Source organism: Chenopodium album, chromosome 6 (genome assembly GCF_948465745.1).
Source record: "Chenopodium album chromosome 6, dcCheAlbu1.1, whole genome shotgun sequence".
In the NCBI taxonomy this organism is placed as follows: domain Eukaryota; kingdom Viridiplantae; phylum Streptophyta; class Magnoliopsida; order Caryophyllales; family Amaranthaceae; genus Chenopodium; species Chenopodium album.
The window spans coordinates 49,397,670-49,417,832 of record NC_137839.1 but is presented as its reverse complement, the minus strand read 5'-3'; the positions used below and the strand labels follow the sequence as shown (position 1 = coordinate 49,417,832).

Genomic DNA, 20,163 nt, shown 5'->3' with positions numbered 1-20,163 from the left:
ATTTAGATGGTCTACCGAGTACAATGAAGATTGCTTGCTTGAAGAGTCTCTCTCCCCATCTTGCCAATCTCTATAGTACGTCACCACGTCCTCAATGATGTCCACCACTTCTTCTTCGGTCTTGTTCATGATAGGACCCCCGGCCCCCCCATCAAGGCATGACTTGCCTTGGGGACTTAAACCGCCATAGAAGATTTGGACCACTTGGTATGTTGGGATTCCGTGGTGAGGGCACTCCCTTTGATACTCTTTGTATCTCTCCCATGCTTCGTAAAGGCTTTCATTTGGCCTTTGCTTGAACCCTTGAATCAAGGCTCTTGCCTCCGCCGTCTTCTTTTGAGGGTAGAAACGGGACAAGAAGGCCTTTGTAACATCATCCCATGTTCTCAAGGAATTGGGCTTCACCTCTTTATCTAGCCACTCTAAGGATCTTCCTATGAGAGAGAAGGGGAACAACTTGAGGCGTATGAACTCTTGAGAAACTCCGTTGACTTTGATGGTGTTGCAATATTTTTCAAATTCTTTAAGATGGTTCAACGGGCTCTCATTCTTAGCCCCACTATATTGCCTCCTCTCAATTAAGGTGATCATGGCCGGCCAAATCTCGAAATCATTTGCCGGTGTTGTAGGCGGAGCTATGCCGCTCTCAAACCTATAGGCACCGGGTATTCCTAGCTCCTTCAAGGCCACTCTCGGATTTTCTCCCATGCCTTGCTCTTCTTCAATCTCTTCTTCACTTGAAGAACTATACCCCAAGGAGAATCGATTAGCTATTCTTCTCCTTGAGAGAGTCCTTTCAATTTCTGGGTCAAAAGGCACAATGGATCGATCACGAGCTCTATGCATGCAAAACTTCAAAGAAAATATTAGTAGCACGACTACAAGTGTAGCGTAAAGAAACAAAATCTTTTTGTATTTTTTTTTTCAATTAAAATGAAGTAGACTCAACAACAAAAGCTAAGCACCAATAGCACTCCCCGGCAACGGCGCCATTTTGACAAGAGGAAAATGTATGTCGTTATCTACCCTTCCCCCAAGTCAAACAAAATTTGTAAACACCTAACCAACCTTATATGAATATAGGGCAAGTTAAGGGTCGATCCCTAGAGAATGCAATGATGAAAACTAGAGTCTAAGTCAAGCTACCTCGAAGATGGAGTTGAGATTATGGTTGGCACTATGGTAAACTAAAGCAAGTCTAATCAAGTAAAACAAAGGTCTAAACACTAGGGATACGGGTTATGGTTGGCACTATGGCAACCGCGGGAAGTCCCTGGAAATGACATTTCAATTTTTGCCCAAGAGGTGAAATTGCCCCCGAGGTCTCTCCTTGCCCTCGGGGAGCCCTCTCCCCTGCACTCTAAACTTTTCTTCAAACCTCCTTTTTTCCAACAAGTGATGATAATGGGCGACCTACAAGACAAACACAAAACTAACTCAAAAATAAAATAAAAAACCAATCAAGGAAAAATAAAAGAAAAGAAAGGAAAAAGAAATGAGATGAGAATCCGGGTTGCCTCCCGTAAGCGCTTTTGGTTAACGTCGTTAGCTCGACGTACACCACCATCTCAAGGTGGCTTAAAAAGAATCATTTTGTGAACAAGTCCAACAAACACTCCATCATAATACTTCTTGAGCCGATGACCATTAACTTTGAATGAAGATGAGGAGTTCAAAGGAGAAATCTCCACGGCACCATTATCAAACACATCTTTCACCAAAAATGGTCCACTCCATCTTGACATGAGCTTTCCGGGAAACAACTTCATCCTTGAATTGTAGAGGAGGACTTTGTCACCTACACAAAACTCCTTTTTCTCAATCAACTTGTCATGAACCTCTTTGGAGCGAGCCTTGTAGGTGCTAGCACAATCGTAAGCATCAAGTCGAAGTTCCTCTAGCTCATGAAGATCCAACCACCTCTTCTCCCCCGCACTAGCTAAGTCAAAATTTATCTTCTTGATAGCCCATAAGGCACGATGTTCAAGCTCTACCGGGAGATGGCACGATTTGCCATAGACAAGGCGATATGGAGTGGTACCAATAGGCGTCTTAAAAGCCGTTCTATAAGCCCAAAGAGCATCATCTAACTTGTTCGACCAATCCTTTCTATTCCTTGCAACCGTCTTCTCAAGAATGAGCTTTATTTGACGATTGGAGACCTCGACTTGGCCACTCGATTGAGGATGATATGGAAGGCCGAACCGTTGATGCACTCCATGTTTCCTCAACATCTTTTGGAAAGCGTTGTGAACAAAATGAGATCCGTTATCGCTTATCACAGCCTTAGGCACGCCAAACCTTGGGAAGATGATTTTGTTGAACAACTTCAACACTACTTTGTGGTCATTAGTAGGGGAGGCAATGGCCTCAACCCATTTAGAAACATAGTCCACAGCCACAAGTATGAATTGATTACCATATGAAGATGGGAATGGTCCCATGAAGTCAATCCCCCAAACATCGAACACCTCTAACTCAAGAATGGGCTGTTGAGGCATCTCATTCCTCTTGGAGATATTCCCAACCCTTTGACATCGGTCACATGACTTCACAAAGCCCCATGAGTCCTTGAAGAGATGCGGCCACCACAAAACACATTGAAGAACCTTGGTAGCGGTCTTGGAAACGCCCATATGCCCACCACTAGGGTCCGAGTGACACATCCTTAAAACACTAGGCACCTCTTCATTTGGAACACAACGCCTAAGTAAGCCATCAACCCCTCGTTTGTATAGGATGGGATCATCCCACAAGTAATGTCTTGCCTCCCTTTTGATTTTCTTCCTTTGGTTCTTTGAGAAAGAGGGTGGAAACTCCCCACATGCTAGAAAATTCACCAAGTCGGCATACCATGGGAGTTCCTTCACCGCTATGGCATATAAGAAGTCATCAAGCATTCTATCCTCAATTGGTGAACCATCATCATGAATGTGATCACCCTCAAGGCGAGAAAGATGGTCCGCCACAACATTCTCCGCACCCTTCTTATCCCTAATCTCAATCTCAAAAGTTTGCAATTCAAGCACCCATCGAATCAACCTAGGCTTGGACTCTTTCTTGGCAAAGAGATACTTGAGGGCCGCGTGATCCGTGAAGACTATGGTCTTGGAACCCAACAAGTAACAACGGAATTTCTCAAAAGAGTGCACAATTGCTAAAAATTCCTTTTCCGTTGTTGTGTAGTTCTTTTGAGCCCCATTGAGTGTCTTGGACATATAGTAAATCACATGAAGCTTATTGTCTACACGTTGTCCCAAAACACCTCCAATAGCCCAATCACTTGCATCACATGCCTTGCTCTTCTTCAATCTCTTCTTTACTTGAAGAACTATACCCCAAGGAGAATCGATTAGCTATTCTTCTCCTTGAGAGAGTCCTTTCAATTTCTGGGTCAAAAGGCACAATGGATCGATCACGAGCTCTATGCATGCAAAACTTCAAAGAAAATATTAGTAGCACGGCTACAAGTGTAGCGTAAAGAAACAAAATCTTTTTGTATTTTTTTATCAATTAAAATGAAGTAGACTCAATAACAAAAGCTAAGCACCAATAGCACTCCCCGGCAACGGCGCCATTTTGACAAGAGGAAAATGTATGTCGTTATCTACCCTTCCCCCAAGTCAAACAAAATTTGTAAACACCTAACCAACCTTATATGAATATAGGGCAAGTTAAGGGTCGATCCCTAGAGAATGTAATGATGAAAACTAGAGTCTAAGTCAAGCTACCTCTAAGATGGAGTTGAGATTATGGTTGGTACTATGGTAAACTAAAGCAAGTCTAATCAAGTAAAACAAAGGTCTAAACACTAGGGATATGGGTTCCACATGCAAGTTCAATGATAATGCTAGTTTAGAGCTCAATCAATTAATTCAAGTATTGCAATGGACAAACAATAGTAGCAATCAAGAGAGTTCAAATGCTATCTCCTATAGGCCAATCTAGGTGTCACTATGAAAGGCAAATCAAGAAGGATCACAAGCAAACCCAATCAATTAGAGCAACTTTCAATTCAATTGTTCATGTCATTAAGAGTTGCAATGCAATCTAGATTAATCTTATAGGTTGATCACTCCTAGTCTAATCAATCACATGCAAAACTATGTCAACCAATTTAATTGCAACAAATCAATCAATCAAAGAGCATCAACTAGCAATTTCATTAATCAAACATGCTTCCCCCTTTCCCTAGCAACTAATATACTCACTAATCATGGTGAAATTCAAGAACAAATAACTAGAAATTGCTTTAATCTTCATTTCTATATCAAAATCCAAGAGAAATCAAAATAATCAACAATATCAAATTCAAATCCAAAGAAGAACAAGCAACAAGCAAAAATCAAATAGCAAGTAAGTAAAAGATGAAAGAAGGAAGAGATTCTCACCAATATTGATGATTGAAAATGAAGAAATCCAAACTTGATTGATCAAATGTTGAGTTACAAATCCAAAACCAAGAACTTCTCTCTAACTTCTCTCTAAAACTAAGCTAATGAAAATTATCAAAAAGTTCCCTTTGAAAAGGAATTACAATTCTATTTATAGGTAAAGAAGAAACCGGCAAATCCCGCGGTCTCTCTCGATGAATCCGCGGCCACGGAGAAATGGGTACGGAACCCTCCGCGGGCTTTCAGGGCAGCACCCGCGCCCGCGGCAAGATGGACCCGCGCCCGCGGCCAATCCCCTGCTCCCAAAACTCAATCAGGGGGCCGCGGTCTCTCTGAGAAGGGGCGCCCTCTCCAGATTTCCCGCGCCCGCGGAGAGCCCGCGGGGCAACCGCGGGGAGCTCCTGCCAAAATCTTGCAATTTGCTCTTCTTAAGCCCGCGCCCGCGGCCTGCTGGAAATACCTTGGAGACCTCTCCGAGGCCTCTCCAAGGCCTCTCTAAGCCCTCTCCAAGGCCTCTCTAAGCCCTCTCTAGCCAAATGCTTCTTCCTTACTTGATCATTAAGGCCCCAACTTGATTCCTTTGCAAAGGTGATTCTCCAAATACCTACACAAGCAAACAAAGAAAGGAAATAAAAGGAAAAAGAGCCAAATAAAAGGAAAACACGAGGAAAACACGAGAACTATAAAGAAAAGAGGAGAAAGAGAAACCTAAGGAAAAAGGACCAAAAATAAGAGAGAAAAGCATGTAAAAGGGAAAGAAATAACCCTAAAAGACTACCCTATGAGTGCCATAAATGACACTCATCAGCGTGTCTCGCTGGAATGGCACTCACAGCAGCTACGACACTCGTAAAGACACGGGCGTGTCTCATATTGGCACGGGCATGTCTTGCTGGGTCAACATCACTCGATGAGGCATGGGCATGCCCACATTCAACACGAGCATGATTCCCTTAGCACAAGGCAGCTAGCTCGAAACACTCGACTCCACATGGGCGTGCCTTAGATGAACTTCAACTTCCAAACTTACTGCCTTCTCAAAACACATTAACATGCCCATGTCTCTGGGTGACATGGGCGTGCCTGGCTGAAGAATACCCTTTAATGAATTTAGCTTCAAACTTTGGCTTATAGGTGAATTCCAAGCTATGATCACGATCCGCAACTTCGTAAAACCTCCAAAAATCTTCGTTAAATCTTGAAATACATCAAAAACAACGAATCTACCCATAAAAGCATCATATGATCACAACTAAATCAAATAAAGCCAAAATAAGCCATGAACAACTAATCTAGACTCGGAAACTACCTATTAAGACTCTAAAAATATGTATTATACACGACTTATCACACCTTCTAACTCTACTCCTCATTCTACCTCAAGTAATTAGCCAAGTGGTTGTGTCTTTTGTGATGTTTGTGGGTCTTATGACCATGACTCTTCTAATTGTCCAAATGCTTTTGAACATTGTGATGATGTTGAAAACAATGACTGTGAGCAAGAGAATTTTGTTTCCAATAATAACAATGGACAAAGATTTGATGGCCCAAGGAATTTTGGGAATATGAATACTCACCAACAAGGTAGTTTTAATAACTACAACAATGGTGGTTATAGGAACCAAGGAAATCAAGGCTTCCGAGGTAACTATAACAATCAAGGTTATAGTAATCAAAACCAAAGCCAGGGGTATGGAAATCAAAGCCAATCTCATGGTTTTGGTGGCCAACACCAAAATTTTGGCAACAATCGAGGCCGAGGTTATTGAAACAATCAAAATAGGGGAAATTTTCAAAACAACAACCAAAGGGGACCCCACCCGGATTTGCTCCAAGACCTCAAGGCAATGGTGATAATTTTTTTGCTCAACCCCCATCTTCCAAGACTACCTTAGAGGAGATCATCGAGAACCAAATCAAGATTTTGAAAACTTACATGTCGGTGAGTGATAAGAAATTTAATAAGATGATGACACACTATAAGATGCTTGAAACCCATATCACTCAACTAGCAAACACTTTGAAATATTGTGCTAGCCCCTCTTCATTACCTTCTCAAGGAGTTAATCCTAAGAAACCCGTTTATTCTATCACCACAAGGAGTGGAAAAGTGTTTGAAAAGAGATTTTCTAGGATTAGTGAGGAGGATGAGAATAACAGTGATTCAAGTGAGGAAAAAGAGAAAGATGTGTCAAAAAGTGTGAGAAAAGAGGAAGTCCATGAGAAAAAGAAGAGTGTTGAGAGAGTGCAAGAGGAAGTGAGAAAACCCAACCTTCCATATCCCCAAAAGTTTATGAGGAACAAATTAGATGAACAATTTGGGAGATTCCTTGACATGTTGAAGGAGGTCCATCTTTCTATCCCTCTCACCGAAGCTATGACCCAAATTCCCAGATATTCCAAATTCCTTAAGGATATCTTGAGAGTCAAGAGAGAGTGCAATGAGATAGATTCAGTAGAGCTTGGTGAGTGTTGTAGTGCCTTGATTCACAATGACCTACCAAAGAAGATGAAAGATCCGGGTAATTTCTCCTTTCCTTGCAAAATCAAGAGTAAGTTGTTTGAAAATGCATTGTGTGACTTAGTTGCCAGTGTTAGCATTATGCCTTACTCGTTGTTTAAGAATCTTAAGTTAGGAGAACTTCTTCCTACGAACATGACCTTGCAATTGGCCGATAGATCCATTAAGTTCCCAAAAGGAAGAGTTGAGGATGTTCCCCTTAAGATAGGTGGTTTCACAATTCCCGTAGATTTTATTGTGCTAGAAATTGAAGAGGATGACCACATTCCTATTATTCTAGGGAGACCATTCCTAGCTACCTCGAGAGCTTTAATAGATGTTAAGGGAGGTCGTACAACTTTCAGAGTTGGTAATGAAAAAGAAAGTTTTAAGTTAAAACCAATGCATGAATCCTTGTCTTTTGTGAAAGGAACCATGAATGATAATTCCCTTCGTTCATTGGATAATGTGTGTGTGATTAATTCATCAACTAATGGTGTTCATGAGATTTTTGATGATGTGCTTGTGAGGTTGGATTGCATGAAAGTTAGTGAAGAGAAAAAGGAGCTTCCAAAGGCTATGGACGAAGAGGTAATTGACATTCCGCATTGGTTTGAGCATTGTCCTCAAGAGGAGGAGGATGGTTCCAAGGAAGTTGATGGTGTTAAACCTTCTACAAGAAGGAACAAGGCCAAGAAGAAGGCAAGGGCTTCTAGGAAGAAGCAAATGAGATTGAAGTTGAAGCATGAGAAAGTTGTTTTTGAAGTTCAAGAAAATGAAGTTTCATCAAGCAACAATGAGGAGTTGCTAAAAATTGAAGAGAAATTTGTACCTTCCGCCACTTTGAATAAGGTGGTGTCCTTTAACACTCCATGATTTGGAGGAAGGGTCGAGCTTAGGACCATAAGCAAGCACTTCCCGGGAGGCAACCCGGAGATTTCTAACTTTTCTTTTGACTTCTATTTTCTTGATTTTCTTTCTTTTATTTTCTTTTCTTTCACTTGTTTTTCTTTTGGATTTATAGGGTGAATTCATGGAAATGGATTAATTCAAATGAGCACGAGCAATGGAAAAGGTGTTTTGCGGTTTTTGATGAGATTATGTTCGATTTTATCGAATTTTGAGGTAAAAGGGGTGAGAAATTTTAGTGAGGTAAGATAAGGAAAATTGTACTAAAATTTGAAGAAGTTTGAACTTGGTGAGTTCATTGTGGTGCTAGCATTATTTTGGGATGTTGAACCCACATTCAACATGTTTAGAAACTGCCGTATTTGGTGGGTTCAATAGCCCCGGAATGATTTTGAGCGAAAAGCCCACAGATGAACGCACCAAAGAAGCAAGAAGATTGAAGTTTTGACAGGCACAGGCGCTCCAAGGGAGGGCGCAGCCGCACGCGACATGGGCGCGACACGAGCACGGGCGCTGTGATAAGACACGGGCGTGGGCGCGACCCGCGCGCACCCCTGCAGCAGCCGTACCTTATATTCTTCTTTCCCCTTTCTTTTCCTCATTTCTCCTTCTTCCCTATCACACTCGAGCGCACCACTTCTCACTCATTCACAAATCGCACTGACAGGGTAAAGTCGTATCCCCTAATCAAAAATAATTACCTAATTCACTAACTAAAGTAGATAGGGAAGTAGGGTCGATCTCCACAGGGAAACAAGTCTTTTTACTCCTCATTAAATATTATAATCTAAATTATTTAAGTAACCAATATTAAAAGTTGAATAAGAAACTAAACTAAAAAGAGTAGGAAAAGGGAGAAAATAATATATAAAAGGATCTAGGGCATAGGTTCACCAATAAATAATATTCCGGGGTAAAATAGGGTAATCAATTATTGACATTGCATAAATAACATGATTAACAGGCTCTCGCAATTTATTAACCAACATAGACCTAACAGGCTCTCGCAATTTACTAGATCTAAGTTCTTATTGAAAATAGCCTTTAATATCAAATTAACATCTGCTCGATTCATCAATTTAATATTGCTATACTTTTACAAGCCGCAATTGTAAAACATTAAAACAATCCAATAAGAAATCATCATGCAATACCAACAATCAATAATAGTCAATCATCAATGCATCAATTAACCAGATTGTAAAGGGCTCTCGCTACTTATTACAATCACACAATTAATTTATCGGTATTAAACCTCATCTCTCGAATCTTGACTTAACCATTTATAAATTAACTTGCCTATTGAAACTAGACCTAAACATTAATTCTCATCTCTCGATTCTTGAATCAATATTGTCAAACTCATGCATAAAAGATAGGCCTAATCTAGTCACAGAGCATTAAATCAATCAATAGGAAATTAATCTAGCATTGATAATTAACAACAATAATTTACCCCTTCATATTATTTATTAGATCCCCATGAACCCTAGAAATTAAACTACTCACACATAATTAGATATAAACTAAGCAAAGCAATAAAATAAATCATGATCAAAGGAATAAAATAAATAACTAAGATTAAGGGAAGAGAAATCGTCACCAAAGTAAATCTGGAATTAATCAAAGAAATAAGAACAAAAGTTTAGAGAGAGATTAAGAGAGAGAAAACTAAGTAGAGAGAGAAAGTCTAGGAGAAAGGATTAAGAGAAGAAGAAGTGGAGAAGAAGAGAGAAGAAGATCTCCCCCCAAAAGAAGAGACGATCTAAAAACGTATTACGGAGGAGTATTTATACTCCGTACAAAAATCCTAAACTAAAACAAATTAATACGACTCTAATTGTTTCCTAAATAAACACGCGCCCGATCGGGCGAGGCACCGCCCGATCGGGCGCGCCTTTTTTCACCTCTAATAACAATCTCGCGCCCGGCCGGGCGCGTCACCGGGCGCTCCTCCCGCCCGGCCGGGCGGATCATTTGGGCCAATATTTGGACTTCGATTGGGCTCCAATTCTTCGGGCCAATCTGGGTTTCCTCTTTGGGTCTTGAATACTCGGTCCAAACGCCCCGGTATCACCTCTACCGAGCCCTTAGTCACCGGTTCGATGGCTCCAACCGGCCCTGGGCTATAAAATCTGGTCGTGCTTCTCCAGTGCTCGTGACTGCTCCAAAATATCTCGGGAAAATACTCCAAAAGCATAAATCCCTGCAAAAGTCAACCAAATCTACGAAAACACTAGAAAACACCAATTGGTAATAAAAGTGGCTCTAAAGAGCCCAAAACACTACTAATTATGACCAAGGGACGGGGGTAAAATACAATATAAAATAGACACATCACGCACAAACCCTAAATCCCTCTCATAAAATTTTATCACATAATCAACCAAATTTTCATCAAAAATCATCAAATCTTCCTACATTTTCATCATTTTCAACAAAGAATACACTACTTCCATCCATTTCAATCTCCAATCTCTCTCATCCATTGTTGTAGCAATTTGGGGTTTTTAAATTTTGAGAGAATTGGTGGCCAAAACGTTTTCAATCTTGCACCTTGTATGGTATAATCATCTTCTTTTACTCTTAATTGCATTATTATATCATATAGTTTCTAGTATTAGATGGTTCATGGTTGTGAATAGTAGTAGTATGAATTTTAGTGATTTTGATGATTGATATTGAATTTTGGATGAGTATTTATGTTGTTTGTTGATTGTTATTGCCTTACATTGTGTTGTTTGATGTTTTTGTAACTAATTTGAGCATGTTTTTTGAGAATTGGTGAAATCGGATTTTTGGTAGTATGATATCGGTTTGTTGAGCATCAGTTTTTTGGTTTCATTGTGATTGGTGATTAATTGGGAAGCAATTGTTGATTTGAATTGGTGGTGATTGTGTAAACTTGAGATTGTTTGATTTTGGTAGTAAGTTGTTGATTGGCGATGTGGTAAAGGAGTGTGATTGTGGCATCTTGAAGTGTTGGTTTGTGTTTTTTGTGGTGTAGTGTGATCGGATTTTGAGTTAATATCTTCGGGGGATCACCATGTCTAAACACATAAAAAAACCTTCTCAAGAAACGAAAGACCAATGTAACCATTGAAGAACCCACTCCTACCCCCTCTACCTCACAACCTTGCCAACCTACCCCTATTCCCAAATTACGAATCACCGACCAATCACTAGTAGAAAAATACAAAAAGGAAACCCAAATGGCACCGATTCAGACCAAACTGGTGCCAAAAACCGCCCTAAAAATGTGAAGGATTTTAGACCAAGAGTAATGGCACCGGTTCAGATCAAGCCAGTGCCAAAAATACAAAGGGCACCGGTTTGAACCGGTGCCACTGACAAGGGAATAAACGCGTCGTCAATTGTCTATCCCTAGATCAAATACAATTTATACAACCTAAACAAACCTAATACGAGTATAAGGCAAGCATAGGGGTCGAACCACAGAGAACGATTAAACACCACCAAATGTTATCGACAATTAAGCTAGTCCGGAATAGGAGATAAATAAATTAAAGTCTAAAAATGCTAAAACAAGAAATAAAACATTAAGGGAAATGGTTTAGGTATAGCATTCACTTGAACATAAACAAAGGCATAGAAATTGAATTAATTATGAACTAAACATACTCAAATATCAAAATAAAGGATCCAATCTAGCCGCCTTCCGGGGTCAATTGGCTTCTCCTAACATAGCCTCTATGTTTCCATACTAGAACCATATATTAGAAGGTGCAATCAATGAACTATCGATAGTAATGAACCTTAACTAAGTCAACTTCCGTTTCTTGTTAGCAAAGATTCACCTTTAATCAACCAACAATGTGCACTTGCAAGAAGATTAAAGAATATCAAGCATATAAAGACTTTAATCACAAATAAATCAATTCTAAACCCTAGAACATGCTCAAGGTCCAACTACACCACAACCATCCCCTTAATGGGGAAATTACTCACTAATCATGTTAATAACAAGATTAATTAACAACAATCAAGGATAAATATGATTAACAAGCAATACCAACAACTAAAATAATAATCAAAATAAAACAAATAAAAATAGAGGAGAGAGAGTAAGAAATTGCTCATTAATTGAAGATGAAGGTCTACAAAGGATTGAACAAGCTCCTTCTTCAAAATCCAAGTTCATTAATGAAAAAAACCTCACTTTCTCTCTCTACCAATGAAGACTAATCCTAACCTAACCTAAAACTAATTAGAGAGTAGGAAAAATGATAGTTATTGAATGTTTTCCCTAATTACCCCAAAATTGGGTATTTATACTAAGCTAGCCAAAGTAAAAAAAAAATAAAAGAAGGAAAATAAAATAATGAAAGAAAAGGAAAATAAAATAAAAAGAAAATAAAATAGAAAAGAAATAAAAGAGAAAAGAAATAAGAAAAGGAAAAGGAAAAGAAATAAAAATAAAAGAAAAAGAAAAATAAAACCAAAATCCCCAAAACTATCAGCTACCCCCGATTTCCCCTTCTTCCCAATTCATGGCTGCTCTCTAATGGGAAATAATCCCCTGCACCATACTTCACCAAGCTCCACCATCAATTATCTTCATTGCATCACCACCCTCCGATTTCACTCAAGCACCAAATGAACGGCTATCACCACCAATTGCATCATCAACGCCTATTATGAGCATCAATCAAGGTTGTTGGTCTTCATTAACAATCGCGTGCGAAGCTCGTGGAATGGTTCGATCGAACCGATGGTGGGTTCGACTGAACTACGGGGTTGGTTCGGTCGAACCAAGGGTATGTTCGACCACTCCCCTTCGAATAACAAAACCCCCAAAGTCTCTGACTCGACGTTCGGCCGAACTTCTCAATGGGTTTGCTCGAACTTGATTAATTTGCAATTTGTTCTGATTTTTGGGTCGATTGGTTGCTTAATTGGTGGTGGTTGTTGACGGTGGTGTAGGTGCGCTGATTGTGGTGGAAGGAGGAGATGAATTGTTATTGGAGGCCGGTGATTGATTGCTCTGAGTTGCGGTGGTCAGGTGGTTGGTGCTGGTGTGTGATTGCTGTTGTTGTGAGGTGAATTGCGGGCTAGAGGTATGGTTGTTGTTGGTTGAGCGTGAAGGTGGTGGCTGGTGCTGGTGTGTGTTGGTGGTGTTGCGGGGTGATTGCGTGGCTGCTGTTGTGGGGTGTTGTGGTGCTGCGGGGTTGTAGGCTGGTGGTGTGTGGTGTTTGGTTGTGTTGTTGTTGGTGTTGGTGGAGCAGGGGATTGCGACTGAGAGCGGCGGTCAGGTGGTTGTTGGCTGGTGGTTGGAAGTTGGACTGGTGGTGAGTGGTGTTGTGTGGCTGATGGTGAGTGGTGTGAGGGGCTGTTGTGGGGTTGATTGTTGCGCTGCAGGGGAGAAGCAGAGGATAGAGCTGCTTGCGTTGTTGGTGTATGTGTGGTGGAGGATAAGGTGAAACGTGGGGTGAAGGTTAAGGGGCAGCAGCAAGTAGCAGGGCAAACCCGAGACTCACTCCATTTGAATATTGTAGCGTATGCCTTGAACCTCGAACACACCTACAAACATGAGCAAGATTGAGGAGAGAATTGGGACAAAGAATAAAATAAAATGAAAATAAACAAAGGACGAAATAAAACAAAACCACGACAAATAAAATAAAATAAATAAAATCAAATAGAAAATAAGAGACATAAAACTAAACTAAAAATAATTAAAACTACGCAAGCAAATAAAATAAAAATAAAAAAGGAAAATAGACTAAAACTAATAAAATAAAGAAAATAAACTAAAACACACCAAAATTACCAAAATAAACTAGAAACTTTATTAAAGAGAAAACAAGAGAAAGAAAGGGAAAATAAGATAAAATAAACACGAAAATGACTCTAAAACTACTCCCTAAGAGTGACATAAATGTCACTCATCAGCCACTGAACCGGTCCAACCTTTTAAAAAAAAACGGAGCATTAAACCCTATCCGCCTCCATTCCCCCATTTCCTCTCCTCTCCTTCTCTCTCCTCCTTCTCTCTCTTCTCTCTCTCTTCGTTCTTCTTTCTTCTTTCATCTACATCAATCTCCTCTCTCTCTCTCTTCGTTCTTCTTTATTCTTTCATCTCTATCGATCTCCTCTCTCTCATATTCTCCCATCGATCTCATGTCCCCTTAGATCTGCAGCAACCAAAGCTTGAATTAGCGCAACAACAGCCGACGCCACCACCACAAAGTTCGAGCACCACCACCGGCATCAACATCAACAACAATTTCTGGGATTTTTTTTTTCAAGTTCTGGCTTTTTTTTCGAATTTAATTGTTTTTGTTTTCGATTCACCAATTTCGATTTTGGTTTTGTTTTTCGTATTTGGGTTTTTTTTTCGATTTTGCCTTTTATTTTCGATTTTGGTTTTTTTTTCGATTTGTGGGATTTTTTTTTCAATTTTGGTTTTCTAGGTTTCAATTTTGATTTTGGTTTTTGATTTTGGTTTTTTTTTTCCGCTTTCTGGGATTTTGTTTTTGATTTTGGTTTTTTGGTTTTCAATATTGATTTTGATTTTGATTTTTGATTTTGGTTTTTGTTTTCGATTTCCGGGATTTTGTTTTTGATTTGGTTTTTTGGGTTCCAATTTTAATTGGTTTTTTTTTTCCGATTTTGATTTTGTTTTTTTTCGAATTTTTGGTTTCTTTTTTTCGATTTCAATTTTGGTTTTTTTTTTTTCGTTTTTGATAATTTTTTTAATTTCGATTTCAATTTCTGTTTTTTTTCCTTGGTTCAAACTTGAATTTCTAGGTTTTTTTTTCCTTGGTTCAAACTTGAATTTCTAGGTTTTTTTTTCCTTGGTTCAAACTTGAATTTCTGGGTTTTCTTTGGTTCAAACTTTAATTTCGATTTTAATTTCGACTTGAATTTCTGGGTTTTTTTATTTATTCTTAAGCTTATTTTTACCAATTGATTTTTTTTCTGTTTTAATTAGTGCAGGTACAGATTATGCAAGAATATTGATATGTTCATATTGTAATTTTCTTTTTTATTTACGAGTATATTATAATTTTTTTTATGATTTATAATGTAATTTTTTTTATTTATTTATATGTTAGTTGTAATTGATCTATATTGTAATTTGGCATTTGATTATGTATTGTAAATTTTGGATTATATATATTGAAACAATTCGATTTTTGTTGTGATTGTTATTTTTTTCAGTTGATTTTATTGGTAAGTGAAAAAAAACCAAAAATAAAAAATAAAAAAAAAATTTGGACATTTTTGGCACCGGTTAACCGGTGCCAAAAGGAGGATAAAATTTTTTTTTTGAGTATTTTTGGCACCGGTTTTGAACCGGTGCCAAAAAGGGGGGTAATTGGCACCCCCCACATTGGCACCGGTTCAAACCATTGCCTTAGGCCGGGTTTGAACCGGTGCCAATTTCATTTTTTCACGTAGTGAATTCCAAAAGGCAAGATTCACCAAACTAAAAGATAACTGCTCCTTTAAACCCTCCCGACATTACTTCCAACCGGATATGATCAAGTTGGGAATTGATGAAGATCTAAGGAAGTTGCTCAACAACCTCCGCATGGGAACATTTGTGAGCCGTAGCTTCCGTACTTATGTTCAACCTACTTTGGAGTTTTTGGATACGGTGGATCTTGTTGTAGTTGAGGGAGGAAACTACCGAGTTCGATTTAAACTCTTCAACAACCATTTTGATGCGGCTCTTGACTTCGATCTGAATTCGGATATTTTGGATCCCGAGCTCTTTTTCAACAATGAGTATGATCAAAAATCATGGTGGGATGTCATTTCCGGGTGTGGTGACTTTGAGACCTGGTATGCCAAGATTAGTAAGGTGTTCCAACCTTGTCTCCGAGTTCTCCATCGGCTTTTGGGGTATTCGGTATTCCCAAAGAAAGAGTTAGGCAAAATGAGTCAGTTAGAGCTTCAGATTCTTTGGTTGGCTACTTGTGAGGAATACCGAGGTTGCTTATATTTGGGGTACACCTTTGTGAAGTACTGCCAAGGTTTGCAAGATAGGGAATCTGGCGAGATTCCATGTGGTAGTATGGTCACAAGGCTCGTGACCAACCTTGAGCTCAATCACTATTTGCCATCTTGTACTCTGGTGAGAGATGTTGATTCTTTCTACCTCGACATAAAAAAATTACAGCAAATTCAGTTTTTGGCAAAGAACAATGATGACAAGGTGTTCGATTGGCTTAGGGATAACAAGCATTGGTGTTATCTCCCTAACCCCTCCTTGACTTCTCTCCACCGCGAGAAAGTGGAAATTATTTGGCAAATCCCCTTGAGTCATATCCCACCCTACTATGATGATAATGAAGAGATGGGTGAAGAAGAAGAAGAAGATCCTCCACAACATCACCACCAACAACAAAAACAACATCATCAAGAACAACAATACCAATATGTTATCTCCGACTTGGATGCCCTTATTGCTCAAATGAAGGGTATGCAAATCCGGTTGGAGGGTTAATAAGTGACTTTTATGTCACTTTTAGGGTATTTTTATGCTTATTTTTTGGTTTAGTTTCTAAAAAATTTCCTAGTTTTAGGCTTTATTTATCTCATTTTCTTATTTTCCTTATTTGATCTTTATTTTGAGTATTTTTTAGTTTTTAATAGTTTTTTGTTTATTTTCGTATTTTTAGTTAATAATTTCTAGCTTCTCTCTTTTTCTTATTTATTTTAGTTTGGCATTTTATTTTGTTTTATTTTATTTTATTTCCGATTCTACCCTCGTGTTTGGTTTTGTTTGTAGGAACGTTCGGGTCAAGGGCTTGGTTATAATCAAAGTCATATTCGAAAGTCCAAGGTCAAATGTTCTAACAAGCAAAGTCGAACTCCCTCACATGCTCACACACCAACACTGCTGCCCACCTCTTATCCTTCACCACACAACCACCTATCCTACACCTCACTTCCCTTTCTCCCTCACTTGCTATCACTAGCCAACAGTAATCTGCAACACAACACAACAAAACCAACCTACCCTGCTTCCCTCAACAACACCAGCATGAGAATGATCCAAGATCATCTCTATTTTAATGATTGCATGAGAATGAGTTATTAAAGTGGAGTTTTATGGATTGTGCTTCTTTATTCTCTTGATTTGATTGTAACAAATACGATGCATGAGAATGATCCTTATAAGTATAGACCTTTTTCATTGATTTACCTAGAATATTGCATGAGAATGAATTGTTTAGGTAGAATCTTGTGTTCTTTGGCATGTTCTTCATGATAACCATTATTGTTCCCCTCTTTCTAATCATGTTTGACACCCCCGTATCCCTAGCATTGTTCTCTCTTGATTTTAATCATCATTTTCTTTGCTTATTTGTAGTTTTAGTGCTCTTTATTCAAAAACCAACAAAAACATTCCCCTTTTTAACTCTTGCATTAGTTAAAATTGATGTTGAATGAGTGATCTTCCTTAGTGGTTCGACCCTTTACATGCCCCTATACTTATATTAGGGTAGTTTAGGAATATAAATGATTAATTTGATTAGGGTAGTTGTTTAACGACCTATCTAACCCTCGATCAAATTTTGGCGCCGTTGTCGGGGAAGCGGCTTGTTTAACATTTATTTTTGCTATTGTTAGAGTCATTTTATTTGCTTTATTTTTTTATTTTGCTTGTTTGATCCTACTTGTCATTGCTAATCGTGTGCTTAGCTTTGTTGTATTCAAAAAGAGATATGGCAAGGCAAGAGGATGACCTTCTTTTTAGGGAGTTTGGAAATCCGGAAATCTATGAGCTCACGAGTGGTATACTTGTCCCAACCACCGAGAATAATTTCACTATCCATCCACAATATGCTAGGATGGTACAAATTGAGCCATTTTCCAGAGCTGCATGTGAAGACCCTATTAAACATTTGGACTGATTCCTTGAGTAGTGTGCAATGATGCAAACCAATGAAGTGAGCCAAGATTACATTCGTATGCATCTCTTTCGGCAATCTCTCACCGGAAGAGCAAAGAATGGCTCAAGCTTTTGAATCCCAACTCTCTCACCACATGGAAGGAAGTTGCGAAGGCCTTTCTCAAGAGGTTCATTTCCGATGAGCAAACCGCAAAAATGAGGAGGAAGATAGCTTCCTTTGAGCAAGAACCGGATGAAACTCTTGGGGAAGCATGGAAAGGTTTAAGGATTTGATTAGAGCATGTCCTCATCATGAATTCAACCATAATTTGCTCATGAGATTCTTTTATGATGGCTTGGAGCCAATGTCAAGGACCAATCTAGATGCGGGTGTCGATGACCAATTGATTAAGATCTCTCAAAGTCAAGTTGAAGCTACAATTGAAGAAGTGGCTCCTAGATATTCTTGAGGAGGCCAAAGAAGGTCCCAAGGGAAGCAAGGAGATCTTTGTGAGTTAGATAAAGTCGGCTAACTGAAGCACATAGTTGAGCTCTTGAATGAAGTTCTTTCCAAGTTTAAATCGAGTGTTGGTTTGGGTTCAAAACCGTCACAAATCAATGATTTCTCATGTGCTCGTTATGGTGGGATGGATCATAATGCATCCTATTGTAGAGTGTTCAATCCCAAGCATGGTAAGGCTTTGACTTTGAGGGAAGAAGAGTTTGTAACCCAAGCTCAATCCCAACAACTTCAAAAACCTCCAAGGCAAGAAAACTCCTATCCCCAAGATGGATCTCTTATCAATCCACCAACCAAAAATTTTTCCTACCTTTCCAACCAAGTAGAGAACTCTCAAGATCAACATCATGACCTATGTCCTCAAGAGTATGAAGAAAAATCCCCACCCGACCACACACAAACCCAAATTCTTCACCAACGTCAAATTATCACTTAACCATTCCAAGAGATCAAATCTCACAATGAAGTTGTTGATTCCCAACTAGCCAAAATTTCTTCTCTCCATTTAACCACAAAACTCCCCTTACAATCATCTACTAACCCCTCACATACTTATCAACCCAAAACTTGCAAGGAGGATGAGAACAAGGAGGACAAGGTTGTAGAGGATGTGGTTGAGAAAAAGGTTCAAGAACAAAATGAGGAGCCATTTGATTTTAGTGAACCAAACAAGTTTGAAGGCCCAATTCCCTTTCCTTGTAGGCTAATTGATAATGTTGTTTTGAAGAGCCCTATGGCGGTGAGCGTATGTAGAGTTGATGTGGTCGATGGTGTGATGGCTAATGAGAGCTTACCTCCATGTGATGATAAGGTGACAATGAGGTATGATGAATTCCTTGAAATTCCCGCTTGGTTTGAAGGCTCTCTTGAGGATGGTGAGATTACCCTTTCTAATATTGAGGATTCCAAGCTCAATCCTCCTTTTAGAAGGAAAAGAAAGAAGAGAGAAAAGAGAAGAAGAAACAACAAGAAGAAGAAAAAGAGAAAAGATGAGCCACCTTTGGCTCTTGATTCATCCCCTCCTTTTCCTTGTAATGATGTGAGACCTCAAGGAGTGCTAGTTCTCAAGCTTGGGGGAATCTATTATTCAATCCTCAAGTTGATGAGGGTGATATTCTTTAATCCACCTTGAATGTGGTGAAGGGTCAAGCTAGAGACCATAAACAAGCGCTTCCCGGGAGGCAACCTAGAGGATTTCTAACCCTTTTTCTCCCCCTCCTTTCTTTTTCTTTTTGTTTTCTTTCTTTATTCTCTTTTAATGTTTTCTTTTGTGTCTTGTCTTTACTTATAGGTTGCTTTTTGGAAGTTTGGAGCGGAATGACATTTGGTGAACTCTATTTTATGCTCCTTTATTCTTTTAAGCCAACCTCCCGATGAGACCTTTCTTATTTTTTATCTTTTACTCTTTCTTTGAGTGCTTAGTTTAGAACTAGTTTAGGAAGAAGTTGAATGGTTCGAGGATGTTTGTTTTTGGTTCTATGAATCCTGGGATCGTTGATGTTGTTATTGAATGATCACTTGTATGACGATTGGGACTTTTTTGGATTTTATGCCTCGTTTGTGAACCTTTTTTATTTCTTCCTCTTTCTTTTGTTTGGTTTTCCATTTTTTTGTGGCAAACATGACTATGGAAAGATGAAATGAATTTGTTTTGGAATTTTCTCATGCATTTGGTTTTGATTGCTTTGATAATGTGCCAAAGAATGTTTTTCTTCCTAATTGATGATAGCCTACACGGTTTAAGAGTGCTTGTGGTTGAGATAGACAAATTTTAAGCTAAGGTAGCAAGGTTAAGAACTATTGAGGACGTTTGAACCCTTAGTTCACGGGAAAGTGGTAAGATGGTGTTGCTCTCAATAGTGGATATGAAGTTCTTTAGTTAGTATTTGCTTACTTCCCATCCCTTGTGAGGTTTAAATTGTTCAAGCCTTCATCAATTTTGTTGAGCGGCGTTTAGGATCCTTGACTATGA

The 20,163-nt window shown here is 39.0% G+C and overlaps 1 non-coding gene and 1 pseudogene across 1 annotated transcript; one reads left to right on the top strand and one right to left on the bottom strand.

The window, feature by feature from the left end:
- Positions 1-217: 217 nt before the first annotated feature.
- Positions 218-316, top strand: LOC145637655 (small nucleolar RNA R71; annotated as a pseudogene).
- A 17,568-nt stretch (positions 317-17,884) lies between these two features.
- On the bottom strand, positions 17,885-17,990 carry LOC145637394 (small nucleolar RNA R71). Its single transcript, XR_014114185.1, has one exon. It is a non-coding gene; the product is annotated as a small nucleolar RNA R71 (small nucleolar RNA).
- Between the last annotated feature and the right edge of the window lie 2,173 nt (positions 17,991-20,163).